Below are 16806 nucleotides of genomic sequence, written 5' to 3'. Positions count from 1 at the left end.
GAAACCTAGATCTATCTCCAGAAAACAACTCAGGAATGGGTATCTTTGGCTCTGACATAGGGCTATGAATAACAAAATCCTGAATACTTTGCACCCGTGCAGTAAGATGATCCACACTAGAAGTCAGAGTCTGAACATTCATGTCTGCAGCTGAGCTCAAAACCACCCAGAGTTCAAGGGGATGAAAGAAGCTAAACAGACTGCAGCAAAGGAAAAGCGGGAGGAGGAAAAAAAAAAAAATGTACTCAGGTCTTCTTTTTTATCCCACTTCTGCGATGCATTAAACACTTTTTGGCCTGCTATACTGTTATGATCCTTAGTGGTTGAGGATCACAAATTACTCCAGCTAAGTAACAAACATAGGACAAGCTCTAGGGAGGTGGCAAACTGGACTGACCGCAAATCTGAACCTATCCAAACACACTAGAAGTAGCCGGTGAACGTGCCTAAAAATCCTAGACGTCTCAAGCCAGCCTGAGGAACTAACTACCCCTAGAGAGAAAGAAAGACCTCTCTTGCCTCCAGAGAAATAATCCCCAAAGATATAGAAGCCCCAACAGATAATAACGGTGAGGTAAGAGGAAGGCACATACACAGGGGTGAAAGCAGATTCAGCAAATGAGGCCCACTAATACTAGATAGCAGAAAATAGAAAAGGGAATCTATGCGGTCAATAAAAAACCCTTACAAAATATCCACACTGAAATTTCAAGAACCCCCACACCAACTCACGGTGTGGGGGGAGAAACTCAGTCCCCTAGCAACCAGCAAGCGAGGAAATCACATTTTAGCGAGCTGGACTAAAAACATAATGAACACTGATAATCAAAAAATGATCAAACAAAAACTTAGCTTGTCTTGGAGAGACTGGGAGCAAGGTAGACACAAGGAATCTGAAGAGCACTGAATACATTGATAGCAGGCAAGGAACTGAGTCTCCTGGTGAGCTAAATAGGAAACCAACCAAGGATAACGAACCAGCTGATGCAGCCAACCTGCAGAAAGACAACACTACACAGTACCGCTTGTGACCACTAGAGGGAGCCCAAAAATAGAATTCACAACAGCACCACCACCGCCAGAGACACTTCATTGTACTATGAGGGACCCTGTGCCAGTGCCGTCTCCCAAAAGTGGGCACACCCACCTGTTCAGCCAAACGGCACTCGCACGGGTGCTTGCGCCAAGTGGTGACCACGGCCCCGTGGGGCAAATCAGCCCATTTAGGGAGGTGTAAAAATGGCATATGGTGGACATACAGCAGCTGCAAATGGAGAAATTGGAGCAGTCCGTAAGACAAGACCAAAAGCAAGACCTTTTTACAGGAAAGCTAGGTGTCAGCAGGGAAAGGTGGGGCAAAATAATTAGAAATCCATGATTGGTTCATTTTAATGAAGGTTAGATCATCAACATTTTGGGTTGTCAGACGAGTCCTTTTTTCAGTCAGTATTGAACCAGCAGCACTGAATACTCTTTCTGATAGCACACTAGCAGCTGGGCAAGCAAGCTCCTGTAATGCATATTCTGCCAATTCAGGCCAGGTGTCTATTTTAGATGCCCAGTAATCAAATGGGAATGACGTGTGAGGGAGAACATTGATAAGGGAGGAAAAATAGTTAGTATTCATACTGGACAAATGTTGTCTCCTGTCACTTTGAATTGATGCAGCAGTACCTGTCGTGTCTGCGGTCATTGCGAAATCACTCCACAACCTGGTCATAAAACCCCTCTGTCCAACGCCACTTCTGATTTGTGCACCTCTAACACCTCTGCCATGTTGCCCCCTGCAGCTCGTGTGAGAACCATCACCGCCGCTGTGTGCTGGGAATGCCTGAACCAAGCGGTCTACAAGAGTTGCTTGTTTGGTAGCCAATATTTGCTCAAGGTTCTCATGTGGCATGATATTTTGCAATTTCTCTTTATAGCGTGGATCCAGGAGGCAGGCCAACCAGTAATCATCATCGGTCATCATTTTGATAATGCGGGGGTCCCTTTTTAGGATACGCAAGGCATAATCCACCATGTGGGCCAATGTTCCAGGTAACAAGTCACTGCTTGTGCTGGGTTGAGGAGCACTTTCTGGCAAATCAACATCACTTGTCTCCCTCAAAAACCCTGTACCTGACCCTGCAACGCCACCAGTTTCTATTGCCCCTGAGAAGCTTCCTCCTCCCATAAATATTCATCCCCATCATCCTCCTCGTCCTCGTCCTCCTCCTCTTCGTCCGCCACCTCGTCCAGGAGACTTCCCAGAACAGACAATGGCTGACTGTCATCAAGTCTTCCCTCGTCCTCGGCTGCAGACGCCTGCTCCTTTATGTGCGTCAAACTTTGCATCAGCAGACGCATTAGGGGGATGCTCATGCTTATGATGGCGTTGCCTGCACTAACCAGGCGTGTGCATTCCTCTAAACACTGAAGGACTTGACACAGGTCTTGTAGCTTCGACCACTGCACACCTGACAACTCCATGTCTGCCATCCAACTGCCTGCCCGTGTATGTGTATCCTCCCACAAATACATAACAGCACGCCTCTGTTCGCACAGCCTCTGAAGCATGTGTAGTGTGGAGTTCCACCTTGTTGCAACGTCAATAATTAGGCGGTGCTGGGGAAGCTTCAAAGATCGCTGATGGTTCTGCATACGGCTGGAGTGTACGGGCGAACGGCGAATGTGCGAGCAAAGTCTTTGCAACTTCAGGAGCAAGGCGGGTAACCCCGGATAACTTTTCAGGAAGCACTGCACCACGAGGTTCAAGGTGTGAGCCAGGCAAGGAATGAGTTTCAGTTGTGAAAGGGCTATAGCAGCCATAAAATTCCTTCCGTTATCACTGACTACCTTGCCTGCCTCAAGATGTACAGCCCAGCCATTACTGAGTTTCTTGCTGCAAGAACTCGGCCAGAACTTCCGCAGTGTGTCTGTTGTCGCCCAAACACTTCATTTCCAACACAGCCTGCTGACACTTACCACTAGCTGTTCCATAATGGGACACCTCATGTGCAACACTGGCAGCTGCGGATGGAGTGGTCGTGCGACTGCGGTCTGTGGACGAGCTCTCACTTCTGCTGGAGGACGAGGAGGAGGGGTGGCGAACACCTACAGCCAACTGTTTCCTAGACCGTGGGCTAGGCAGAACTGTCCCATTGGGGCTGTCCCCTGTGGACCCTGCATCCACCACATTAACCCAGTGTGCCGTGATGGACACGTAACATCCCTGGCCATGCCTACTGGTCCATGCATCTGTTGTGAAGTGCACCTTTCTACTGACAGATTGCCTGAGTGCATGGACAATGTGGTCTTTCACATGCTGGTGGAGGGCTGGGATGGCTTTCCTTGCAAAGAAGTGTTGACTGGGTAGGTCATAGCGTGGTACTGCGTAGGCCATCAGGGCTTTGAAAGCTTCGCTTTCAACCAACCGGTAGGGCATCATCTCTAACGAGATTAGTCTAGCTATGTGGGCGTTCAAACCCTGTGTACACGGATGAGAGGCTGAGTACTTCCTTTTCCTAACGAGAGTCTCTTGTAGGGTGAGCTGGACTGGAGAGCTGCATATGGTGGAACTAGCGGAGGTGGTGGTGGACATGGCAGACTGAGAGAGGGTTGGTGATGGTATTCTTGCTGTTGGCCTACATACAGTGTTTCCTACCAATAACCTGGTGATTCTCTGACTGCTTTGGCCTTGCGACGATACCTCCACATTTGCTGCAGGTGGTGTCGTAAACGGTGGGCTTATAGTGAGAGAAGGAATGTTGCGTTGCTGACTAGCTTCATTGTGAGCGGGTGCAACAACGTTACGTGACATTTGGTAGTTAGTCCAGGCTTGCAAGTGCATGGCGGTTAAATGTCTACGCATGCAAGTTTTATTTAAATTTTTGCAATTCTGACCTCTGCTAAAGTTCCTTGAGCATTTCTTACAGATCACTTTGCACTGATCATTCGGATCTTGGTTAAAAAAGTGCCAGACTGCACTTTTCCTACTATCGAATACCTTTTCAGGCATTGCACACTGTGCTACTTTAACCAGATGGCCACTCTGTCCTACAACTGTTTTGGTTTTGACACACGTTTTTGGCCAGATACGGGCCTGCCAGATGAAAGCTGTTGTGATGTTGATGCCTGCTGCGGCTCCTCCTCTTCCGCTTCAGAGCTACTGCCAGCGGCACCCTGTTCCCCCAATGGCTGCCAATCGGGGTCAACAACTGAGTCATCTATCACCTCCTCTTCTATGTCCTGTGTACCTTCCTCTGTGTCACCGTGTAAGCCGGTGTTATAGCGTTCGGGACGGGGCACCATAGTCTCATCAGGGTCAGATTCTGGCTTGGTACCCTGCGAGGGCAATGTTGTGATCTGAGTCAATGGATTAGCATAATAATCTAGCTGTGGCTGTGCATCTGTGCACTCCATGTCCGATTCATCTTGTAATGGGCATGGCATGTTAACAATTTCCCTTTCTAACCCGCTCACGGTATGTGTAAAGCGCTCTATGGAGTAACCTGTTGTGTCGCCTGACGCATCCTTCACTGTTGTTTTGGGGGAAGGACACAAGGAATCAACTTGTTCCTGCCCTCGAGCATCCACCGACGACTGGCTACTTTTCAATTTTGAACTATCCGAAGAGGAGGCGAAAAAGCTAGAGTCAGCAAGGAAAGCCAAAACTTTTTCCTTCTGCTCCGGCTTTAACAGCGGATTTCCTACTCCCAGAAAAGGTAGCATTCGAGGCCTTGTGTAGCCGGACGATGACGCTGGCTCAACAACTCGAGACTTAGGTGCTATTTTGATTTTCCCTCTACCACCCGATGCTCCACCAGCACCACCACCACCACCATCAGCATTACCAGATGGCAATGACCGCCCACAGCCACGACCTCTTCCACCAGCCTTCCTCATTCTTGGGAAAATATAACCAAACTAACAACCGTTATATGGTACTGAAAAACAAGGTAGAAGGTGTATGTTAACTTGTTGTGAATATAAATCTCCCTTTTTATGTGCGGGTGAGTGCTGAATAAATCAGGCCCACTGTATGACAGTATAGTTTCTGTGCAGAAAATGACTGACAGAGATACCACAGACAGGACTGGCACAGATGCACAGATTTGGCAATGTTATTCTCCCTTGTTTTTTTTAATATGGGAGACTAGTGAATAAATCAGGCCCACTATGTGACAGTATAGTTTCTGTGGCAGAAAATGACTGACAGAGATACCACAGACAGGACTGGCACAGATTTGGCAATGTTATTCTCCCTTTTTTTAATATGGAAGACTAGTGAATAAATCAGGCCCACTGTTTTACAGTATAGTTTCTTCTGTGGCACAAAATTACTGACAGAGATACCACAGACAGGACTGGCACAGATGTACAGATTTGGCAATGTTATTCTCCCTTTTTTTCATATGGGAGACTAGTGAATAAATCAGGCCCACTATGACAGTAAAGTTTCTGTGCCAGAAAATGACTAAAAGAGATACCACAGACAGGACTGGCACAGATGCACAGATTTGGCAATGTTATTCTCCCTTTTTTTTCATATGGGAGACTAGTGAATAAATCAGGCCCACTGTATGACAGTATAGTTTCTGTGGCAGAAAATGACTGACAGAGATACCACAGACAGGACTGGCACAGATGCACAGATTTGACAATGTTATTCTCCCTTTTTTTTAATATGGAAGACTAGTGAATAAATCAGGCCCACTGCTTTACAGTATAGTTTCTGTGGCACAAAATTACTGACAGATATATCACAGACAGGACTGGCACAGATGCACAGATTTGGCAATGTTAATCTCCCTTTATTTTTTTAATATGGGAGACTAGTGAATAAATCAGGCCCACTGTTTTACAATATAGTTTCTGTGGCAGAAAATGACTGACAGAGATACCACAGACAAGACTGGCGCAGATGCACTGATTAGCAATATAAATCTCCCTTTTCAGGTGTGGGACAGTGCAGAAAAATACAGGCCCACTGTTTTACACTACACAGTTTCAGGGGCAGAAAGTGGCTGGAAGATAAATATATATATATATTAAAAAAAAGGGACTGTACTACAATTACTATCTATAGACCCTACAAAGAAACCTTGCACAAAACGGGATATAGTTAAACAGTAAACTTTATTAAAGACTACAATATTAAAAATGACAAATATTAAAAAAGAGACGGAATTGCTATTTGAAGGTGACAACTACACCATAACCGCAGGTGAGAGGATAATGATAAGCTATACTCAAAGAAAAGATACGGTCATAGCAAAGAGAGCAAGTATGCTAGTAATATATGAAACAAATAACATTCAGCTGGTGAAAAACATCCAGCAAGCACATCCAAGCTACAAGCAAGACACTAAGTAACATTATTGAAGCATAATTACCTCAGACCTGCGGCACCACCCCAATTACTATCTCCCTACAATAATCTCTGAAAAGTATGGCAGGCAGCAATAAAAAGGACTGCTGCACACAAAAGTGTGGACAAACAATCAAGATAGCTGTGCAGAAAGGAAGGAGCAACAGGATTTGTGCTTTTAAAAAAGCAGTTGGTTTGCCCTGCGGCGTACAAACAGCAATGCAGCTATCAGGGAGCCTTCTAGGGCAGCCCAATAAGCTACAGAGCTGATGAAGAAAAATCTAGCCTCCACTGTCCCTGCAAACAAAAGATGGTGTTGGACAGTGGAAATCGCTACAGCACAAGCGGTTTGGGGGTTAATGTACCCTGCCTAACGCTATCCCTGCTTCTGACGAAGCGGCAGCAACCTCTCCCTATGCTCAGATCGGCAGCAGTAAGATGGCGGTCAGCGTGCATGCCCCTTTATAGCCCCTGTGACGCCGCAGAGAGCAAGCCAATCACTGCCATGCCCTTCTCTAAGATGGTGGGGACCGAGACCTATGTCATCACGCTGCCCACACTCTGCGTCCACTTTCATTGGCTGAGAAAAGGCGCTGAAAGCGTCATAGGAAACGTGACTTTGGCGCAAAGATCGCCGACCGCGTGGCCGACCCCACACTGGGATCGGGTCGAGTTTCACGAAACCGGACTTTGCCAAAAGTCAGCGATTTATAAAAATGACCGATCCGTTTCGCTCAACCCTACTGATTAGTGATGAGCGAATATGCTCGTTACTCGAGATTTCTCAAGCATGCTCGGGGGTCCTCTGAGTATTTTTTAGTGCTCGGAGATTTAGTTTATCTTGCCGCAGCTGAATGATTTACATCTGTTAGCCAGCATAAGTACATGTGGGGGTTGCCTGGTTCCTAGGGAATCCCCACATGTACTTATGATGGCTAGCAGATGTAAATCATTCAGCTGCGGCAAGAAAAACTAAATCTCCGAGCACTAAAAATTACTCGGAGGACCCCTGAGCATGCTCAAGAAATCTCGAGTAACGAGTATATTCGCTCATCACTAGTACTGATCCTACGGTGCACGCTGATTGTAGTTGGGAGACTGCGGCCTCCACCCCGGGACTTTGTACACCATTTGCGGTGCTTCAGACCTCCCTTCAGTCAGCACCTCGTTCCAGGCCACGAGACCATGTGTAAGAAGGCCAGGATACTTCGCCACCATGCAGAGACAGTACTTCACTTTCCTCCAGGATCAGTTCAGAGACTTCTCGCCTCACCTACAGCGCCATCATGGGATTTTCCAGCCTCCTCCATTCAGAAATCAGAGACGGATAAATTAACTCATTATTTTATCCTCTGCTAATACTCTATTACCGTTAACACTTTGTGTTTCTATATACTCTCACCCCCTTAATCACTGCGTGGAGTATTTACTGCTGTGAAAACTTTATATAAAAAAAACCCGTTAACTCTTGCTCTGCCTCCTGCTCATCACTGCATCCCGCGTACCTGCTAGCACCTTACAACTGTCCCCCAATTAATTTGAAAGTCATGTGCAAATGCTATGTTTTTGTTACAGAAAATATGCAAAGTTTTACAGTACAAGGAAAGTGAATGAGATCCCTGAAGTCTCATGTGCATGTTGCTTATTTGCAGCAGATTAGAACCAGCACAATGACAATCCTTGCAGCATACAGTATTTCACCCATACTAATCAGTGCAGAAAATACGCAAAAAAAGCATGTAAAAAACGTGGCAATAAAATGCATTTTACAATGTTCTGCCTGCTAACACATTAGGGCATGCAGCAGAATGTGAATTCTGAATGGGTGCACATAGCCTTGATAGCATCATAATGAATTTGGAGGTGGGAGAAGACATTATCAGATGTTTAACATCCTCCGCCATCTCCAAATTCACTACAAGTCCCTGACAACGTCTTCTCACACCTTTCAAATCATATGAATAAAACAATGTCACTGGCGCTCAGCACTGATGCCCACCAAGTGAGTGGGAAAGACTGGTAAAATCACCCAGCTGCTGGTATCCTCAGAAATTGTGCCACTTCTGTAAGGACCTATAAATATACTAAAAACTGATACCGCGCTCGGGTGATTATGGTGATCTATCCCTGTTTCAGGGGTACGATAGACCTGAGCGTACTGGTGGATGGTGAACAAGACACACTAGAAATAATGGTATAGCCAATTGGGGAATATTGCGCAAGCTGGCCAACTGCTTGCTACTAGCGGTATGTCCTTGTGTGAATAAAACCAGAAAATGTGGTCCCCCGCAAATCAAACATATACAGTTATGGCAGACGCTAACAGCGTATAAAGAAACAAAGCCTGTGTAAGACTCTTACCGTGTGCTACATTCAGCAACTGCCCAGCTGCTCCTGGTGAGTATCCGAGGGGTGTGCAGTGTCCCACGAATCCCCGTGGCAACCAAAGGGGCGAGACTGGCCTCCAGAGGGTAGCGGACGGATGGGCACGCATATACTGATCGGACCCGACCAGTGGGAGTGTAGCTGCTAAGCGTAGAGCCAGGGAACGTCCTGGCCAGAGGCATCCCTGGTTACACTTAGGAAAAAATGGCAGCCGCTGACAGGCAGTGTGTGACGTCACAGGCCTACGGAGCCTCACTGAGACCAGAAAGCTAACCGATGCGTTTCGAAGGGTAAGCGCCCTTCTTCATCAGGGTTACAGGCCTAACGGAGAGCTCCTCTATATATATCTAATCGCTACACCTATGTGTCCGCCCCCTGGACCTATGGAAGCCACCCCAATGATTGCAATAGATGTTGCTTAAAGATGACACTTGATTGCCCCTCCACGATATGAAGTCCCCTGTGGAACCCAGATTATGTCAAGCTAGCACAATTTATTATTATTACTAAAGGACTTGGCCCAATAACTGTAAATGTACATGATGCCCATGAGCTGCGTATAAATAATTAAAAACAAAACTGAAAGTAAAAATGCATTAAACGCAAATGTCTACAAAAAATACTTTATTAATAAAATACTAAAAACCCCAAAAATGGCGTCTGTAACAACGCCTCGTACCTACTCCCTTCTGTACCATAAAAACATACACCCTTAGAATATATATATGTGTGTATGCACCTGTTCGCATATCAATATGAATAAAACTACCAAAACTAAAAGACAAGTGAATCCACTATGTAAATATGTGGTAGTGCATATGGGCTGCAATAATGGGAAACGACAAAGCCCCCAGCGCAGCCACACCTGCACGGGGCTGCCCTCAGACAGTCAAGAAATTTAAAAAATAGTAATGTCATTTAACATGCATTATGCACCACCTAATAGGTCCATTAAAACGCATATAACTCAAATTCATAGTTTAGACCCTTGGGGATAAGACAGTCTAACCTAAAAATCCATTCCGACTCAATCTTGGACATCTGTTTCAGGAAGTTACCCCCCCTCGAATTCTGTCGGACTTTCTGGATACCGTAAAACTGTACATCCTTCATACTACTGTTATGTACCTCTTTAAAGTGACGGAGTAAGGGGTGACCCAGGAACCCCTTCTGAATATTCCTCAGGTGCTCCTTTATTCGTATCATTAGTCTCCTCTTAGTCCTGCCAACGTATAATTTTCCACAAGGACATTGAATCACATAAATTATTCCCGTTGAGAAACAAGTCATTTTATCCCGGATGTCAAATGTCTCCGTAATGTTGGAATCCCTAAACGTGGTTCGGCAAACCTTATTAATGCCTGTATGAATGCAACAGTAGCATCCCCACCACGGCGTGAAACCCCCGTTAAGATTGAATTTCAGGCTTCGCAACTGATCCTGTTTATTGCAGGCCAGTTTGGCTGTTGGGGCCAGCAGATTCTTTAACGTTTGGGCTTTGCTGTATACGAACCTGGGATTTGCTGGTAGATACTCCCCTACGATCCTGTCCCCCCGCAGGGTTGCCCAATGTCTCCGAATGATCCCTTGGAATTGCTTATATCGAAGAGGGCCACCTACGTACAAAATGTTACCGGAAGGAGGTGGATTCGAATAGTTTTATCCACACTACCAGCTGCCACTTACCGGTGTGGCTTGCAAACATCCCGAAGGGACAATTCACTAGGATCCGACGCAACTGCACTAACCTGGGTGACTTTGATCAGGAATCTGGGCATCTTACGCAACAATTCCTGGAGAAGGGCTATCCTCTACCATTGGTTGAACAGGCGGCAAATGAAGTAAGGGCTATTCCCAGGAGTACCTTGGTTCACAAATCTAAACCCGTGTCTCAAGTAACAGCAACTATCCCTGAACAAATTAAACAACTGCCCATTATCACGCAACGGGGGTTTCACGCCGTGCGGGGGATGCTACTGTTGCATTCATACAGGCATTAATAAGGTTTCCGAACCACGTTTAGGAATTCCAACATTACGGAGACATTTGACATCCGGGATAAAATGACTTGTTTCTCAACGGGAATAATTTATGTGATTCAATGTCCTTGTGGAAAATTATACGTTGGTAGGACTAAGAGGAGACTAATGATACAAATAAAGGAGCACCTGAGGAATATTCAGAAGGGGTTCCTGGGTCACCCCTTATCCCGTCACTTTAAAGAGGTACATAACAGTAGTATGAAGGATGTACAGTTTTACGGTATCCAGAAAGTCCGACAGAATTCGAAGGGGGGTAACTTCCTGAAACAGATGTCGAAGATTGAGTCGGAATGGATTTTTAGGTTAGACTGTCTTACCCCAAGGGTCTAAACTATGAATTTGAGATATGCGTTTTAATGGACCTATTAGGTGGTGCATAATGCATGTTAAATGACATTACTATTTTTTAAATTTCTTGACTGTGTCTGAGGGCAGCCCCGTGCAGGTGTGGCTGCGCTGGGGGCTTTGTCGTTTCCCATTATTGCAGCCCATATGCACTACCACATATTTACATAGTGGATTCACTTGTCTTTTAGTTTTGGTAGTTTTATTCATATTGATATGCGAACAGGTGCATACACACATATATATATTCTAAGGGTGTATGTTTTTATGGTACAGAAGGGAGTAGGTACGAGGCGTTGTTACAGACGCCATTTTGTTTTTTTTTAGTATTTTATTAATAAAGTATTTTTTGTAGACATTTGCGTTTAATGCATTTTTACTTTCAGTTTTGTTTTTAATTATTTATACGCAGCTCATGGGCATCATGTACATTTACAGTTATTGGGCCAAGTCCTTTAGTAATAATAATAAATTGTGCTAGCTTGACATAATCTGGGTTCCACAGGGGACTTCATATCGTGGAGGGGCAATCAAGTGTCATCTTTAAGCAACATCTATTACAATCATTGGGGTGGCTTCCATAGGTCCAGGGGGCAGACACATAGGTGTAGCGATTAGATATATATAGAGGAGCTCTCCGGTAGGCCTGTAACCCTGATGAAGAAGGGCGCTTACCCTTCGAAACGCATCGGTTAGCTTTCTGGTCTCAGTGAGGCTCCGTAGGCCTGTGACGTCACACGCTGCCTGTCAGCGGCGGCCATTTTTTCCTAAGTGTAACCAGGGACGCCTCCGGCCGGGACGTTCCCTGGCTCTACGCTTAGCAGCTACACTCCCACTGGTCGGGTCCGATCAGTATATGCGTGCGCATCCATCTGCTACCCTCTGGAGGCCAGTCTCGCCCCTTTAGTTGCCACGGGGATTCGTGGGACACTGCACACCCCTCGGATACTCACCAGGAGCAGCTGGGCGGTTACTGAATGTAGCACACGGTAAGAGTCTTACACAGGCTTTGTTTCTTTATACACTGTTAGCGTCTGCCATAACTGTATATGTTTGATTTGCGGGGGACCACATTTTCTGGTTTTATTCACACAAGGACATACCGCTAGTAGCAAGCAGTTGGCCAGCTTGCGCAATATTCCCCAATTGGCTATACCATTATTTCTAGTGTGTCTTGTTCACCATCCACCAGTACGCTCAGGTCTATCATACCCCTGAAACAGGGATAGATCACCATAATCACCCGAGCGCGGTATCAGTTTTTAGTACCTTTCAAATCATTTTAAAGTGGAATATGGAACCCTTCAATAAATGGTAATAGGCCATGATAATGTAATAATGAATTGTGAGATGGGGGAGTACGTTATCAGTAACCTCTCCACCACCCAATTCATTTTACATTCATATTTAACGTCCTCCTCCCCTTCTCCTGTTCATAAGTCCAATAAAAGCCCCCCTTCCTCCCATCCCAGTACAACCCCCTCATTGTTCTCTCCCCCACCCCCTCATTGCTCTCCCCCCACATCCCTCATTGTCATCGCCTCTTCATTGTCATCTCCCCTACATCCCTCATTGTTCTCTCTCCCACCCTATCATTGTCCTCTCCCCCTCTATCATTGTCCTCTCCTCCACATCCCATCATTATCCTCTCCCCCCACATCCCATCTTTTTCCTCTCCCCCACATCCCATCATTATCCTCTCCCACCCCATAGTTTTTCCCCCACTCCATCATTGTTTTCCCACCACCTCATCATTGTTCACTCACACCTCCATCATTGTTCTCTCCCACCTCAATCATTTTTTGCTCCCACCTCCATCATTGTTCTCTCCCACCTCCATCATTGATCTCCCCAGTGTATTGGTAAAAAAACAACACCACTCACCTCTCAGCACATTCCCTCACAGCATTTGTCACTGGCAACTTTCTCTTTGACACATGCATGCTGCATGCTGATGTCATCCAGCCACACTTACCGGTGTTTGAGAGAGAGGATGGATTCCTGCAGCTCTGCTGCCATTTTCTCCTGTAGGCAGCAGAAATGCAATGATTGCTCCCTGTCCTCCACACATGGGAGGAATCTGGCCTTTAGTCTAAGTAGAGCCAGATGTGTTGGGTGTCTGCAAAATGAGAGGACCAAGACAGTGGATAGTGAGATACCGAGTAGAGAAAGGAGAAGTGACGGAAAAACAGAAGTGATCCACCAGAGACAGGTACTGGGACAGGACACTTGATAGTACGGCCCCGAGTTTATAACTCAGAGAGGTAACAAGCCAGGAAGGAACAGGGAATGTGAGACAAAGGGAGGGCCCTGGGGGGAGTTTCAAGGCATCAGCAAGCTGAGCCACTGAGTAATAGCCATATTGGCAAACTAGTTCCCCAAAGAGGAAAAGAGGTTGCAAAACTGTGGCTTGAAATACAGGACACTTGGAGCGCCCGCCAGGGCCGTGGGGTGCTCGGGCCAGGTCCGACGGTTCTTAAAGGGGTGGTCGCTGCAGCAGTAACCCGGCCCGTGGCCCTGGGCATCCAATAAAATTAATGAAATGAAGGGGAAATAGAGTATATAGGATATATAGGATTAGTTCGTGAGGGCACCCGTGGTGCTCGGCAATAGGTGAATGGACGACACTGCGGTTCAGGTCCACTGGGGCAGATGGTGACACAGCTGAGTTGTTACAGCTCTCCACGGGTAGAGCTAGGCCCCAGGGCAGATAATGAGTTAAAGTCAATGATGAAGAATGTTGTAGTGCAAGGCAGGTGATGCAGTAATAATTCAGAGGACACAGCAGGGTGCAGTTTCTACACTTTACTCACAATTCTTATATGCAATCACCAGCTGGGTGTTGTGTCCTCCGGGTCAGTGGTTCAGTCAGCTCTCAGGTAAATTGGGGCACACTTTGCCAGAAACCGCTTCTTATGTTCCTTCTCTGGCTGTCTCACTGCACTGGCTCCCACCTCTCCTGCCCCGAGCTTTCACATACAGTGTCCCAAGCAAGCAGCCTTGGGTCCTGTTGGGCGATGTCCTCTTGGTCCCCTTGATCCTATATGGCTGCCTTTTCTGCGATTGTGTGTGGCTGTGGCTGTGGCACTTACAGATACCACAGCCTCTGGTTTGCTAGCTGAGTCCTCAGTTTCTCTCGTTGTCTAGGGATGGTCCCCAACTGCAACCTGATCCCTCCACCCAACTATGGTCAGAATGGATTCAGGCTCCACAGGTGGATTCCTCACTAGCTGTGCCCCTAGGACGCCTTCTTCCTCTCTCACTCTCTGGAACTTCTCTCTGTCTTCCTTGCTCTCCTTTCTGTCCTCTGGTGCTGGGACGAGCTCCTCACTTCTCAAGCCCCCAGATCCAACTCCCTCACTCACTAACTCCTCCCTCCTGTTTCCATCACAACTCCTCACAACTGACACTCTCTCCACCCACACCTTCTACCTAGTCCCTCCCTGGTCTGGAGAGGTCTAGTGTTGGGTGCTAGTAGGTTCTGGGTAGTGTCCCTTCCTTACCCAAGAGCGGGGTACCACACCTCTGGCTGAGGTGCAGTACCTCTGTGGTGACTGGACCCTCAGGGGTGCCACAATTTCACTTACTGGACTGTAGTACAGTGTTAGGTTGTGGTGAAGACAAGTGAACTAGTGGAGACATAAACCAAAACGCTCCATGTGTTGAAGGAAACATTCACAAAGCTAGGTATCATCTACCTTTTGTACATACTCCCCACCAAGTTATCGTTCAGTAAAAGGTTTATTTTTGATTGGTGGTCTCCCTCATTGAAGTCCTCAACATCTGGTCCTGACCAACCAAGTCATCAGTAGCATGAGGTCTGCATGGACGTTGCTCCCCGACTGAGGAAGTCCACACATCCAACCAGCACCCCCACCTTGATTTAACGTGATGGGGATGTAAGAGATGAGTACTTCACCCATGGCTACCGCACTGCACCACATTACAAGATCAGATACTCACACAACAATCTGCAATAGATAATAAAGTATGCATAGGCTACCATTGTTCTGAGCAGCACAGGTCCTGTTTACTCAAGATGTCGATAGCATAGGCATCTTGCCATTGCAGCATCTGAGAAGTGCAAAGATAATGAAATGAGTGCTAGCTGTGCATCTGGCCAACGCGGAGCAGCATTTGCAAGCCCTAAAGTAGAGATAGGAGATGGGAATTTCAGATAAGGTAGATTACACAGTACTGGTAATTCTAGGCAATGGGCCATAAACTATTGGATCCAGAATCAATTCATTTTTGAATTTTGGTAATGTATTGAATTTCAGTGGAAAGGTACAAAACCTCCCACATTGTCTAAATATGTGACTAAAATTAACAAATATGTATTTTTGAAAAGAAAAACTCCACAGAAGTCTGAAGTCCTTCTGGACCTCTAAATTGAGTCCTCAAGCATGGCCCCACTGATGTTAACCTAGTATAGGATACTATTTGCTAATTAATTTAATTGATGGTGTCGATTTGCTAATAATTTAGGCTGTGACTCTCTCTCTACGGTCTCGCTCATACTGGCGAGTAGCACCCAATGATTCCCTCATGCGAGAATCGGCATGCTATATGCAAATAACCCTTGTCTCAAACTCTGCTGAGAGCATGAGTCGAGAATCATTTTACTGTGATCCCATTTTCTGATTCTTTCGCATACGAGAATCGGATCACAGGTTTCTCCATCTTCTCCATTCAGCGTATAACGGACTGCACTCTGATGAGATCTGAGTGCAGTCGAAGTTTTACACTCACCCATAGACTTGTATGGGTGCGCACTATCTGATATATACTGCCAATCGCAGCATGCAGCAATGTTTCTCTCATGCCAAGTTGGCATGAGAAGACACACGCTAGTCGGCATGGCTGCATAGTATAACATCGGATAAATAATAAACATCAGCACTCGTCATTGTGACCAAGCCTTTAATTTAATCTGTAGGACTTTTGGCAAGAGATTAAGTATGTTTTTAATTTACCTACACTACTATGGCCAATAATATTGGTACACGTTTTTAATCACTGAATTGAGGTTTTTAATTAAGTCCCATTGCCACAAGCATATAAAATCAAGTACAAAACTGTGCAATCTGCTTTTATAAACATCTGTGAAAGAATAGGTCAGTCTATAGGTCAGTCTTTTTTGTTCTGGTATATATTTTAAGAAAAAAAATGGCAATGGCAAAATATTATATAAAAAAAGTTCAAATACTTCATAGTAACTGATATCACTGACTGGCGTCCAGCTGCTAATCACCATAACGTCTTGTGGTCCAGCAGCCTGGACTTAAACTAGTGGTGCTATGCAGGAAAAATGTTAGAAAAGGCGCTGATACTAAGGGCAGGGGCATCAGGAGTTGGACCCTACTTAACCCTATAGTGATGGATTATCCTAACTTTGTCATACATTCAAGATAGCTGTTAAGTCGCATATGAATTTGCTTTTACTTATTTTTAGATAATCTGCCTATACAAATATGTATTTTTGTCACACAATTGCAAGAAAGTACTGGTATACAAAGGCTTGTTCATTGTCTAAGCATAGGTTTGTCCAAGTCATGCCTTATAGGAGGAAACTGTGCCTATAAAGGAGACTGTGATGCGAACGGGGTTTGTCAATGTGATGGTGATTTCTTGTGAAACAAATATGACTGGGACTTACTTTGCCCACAGAAATATATGCTC

The sequence above is a fragment of the Ranitomeya variabilis genome, chromosome 4 (genome assembly GCF_051348905.1).
Source record: "Ranitomeya variabilis isolate aRanVar5 chromosome 4, aRanVar5.hap1, whole genome shotgun sequence".
In the NCBI taxonomy this organism is placed as follows: Eukaryota; Metazoa; Chordata; class Amphibia; order Anura; family Dendrobatidae; genus Ranitomeya; species Ranitomeya variabilis.
This window is presented reverse-complemented; position numbering follows the sequence as displayed.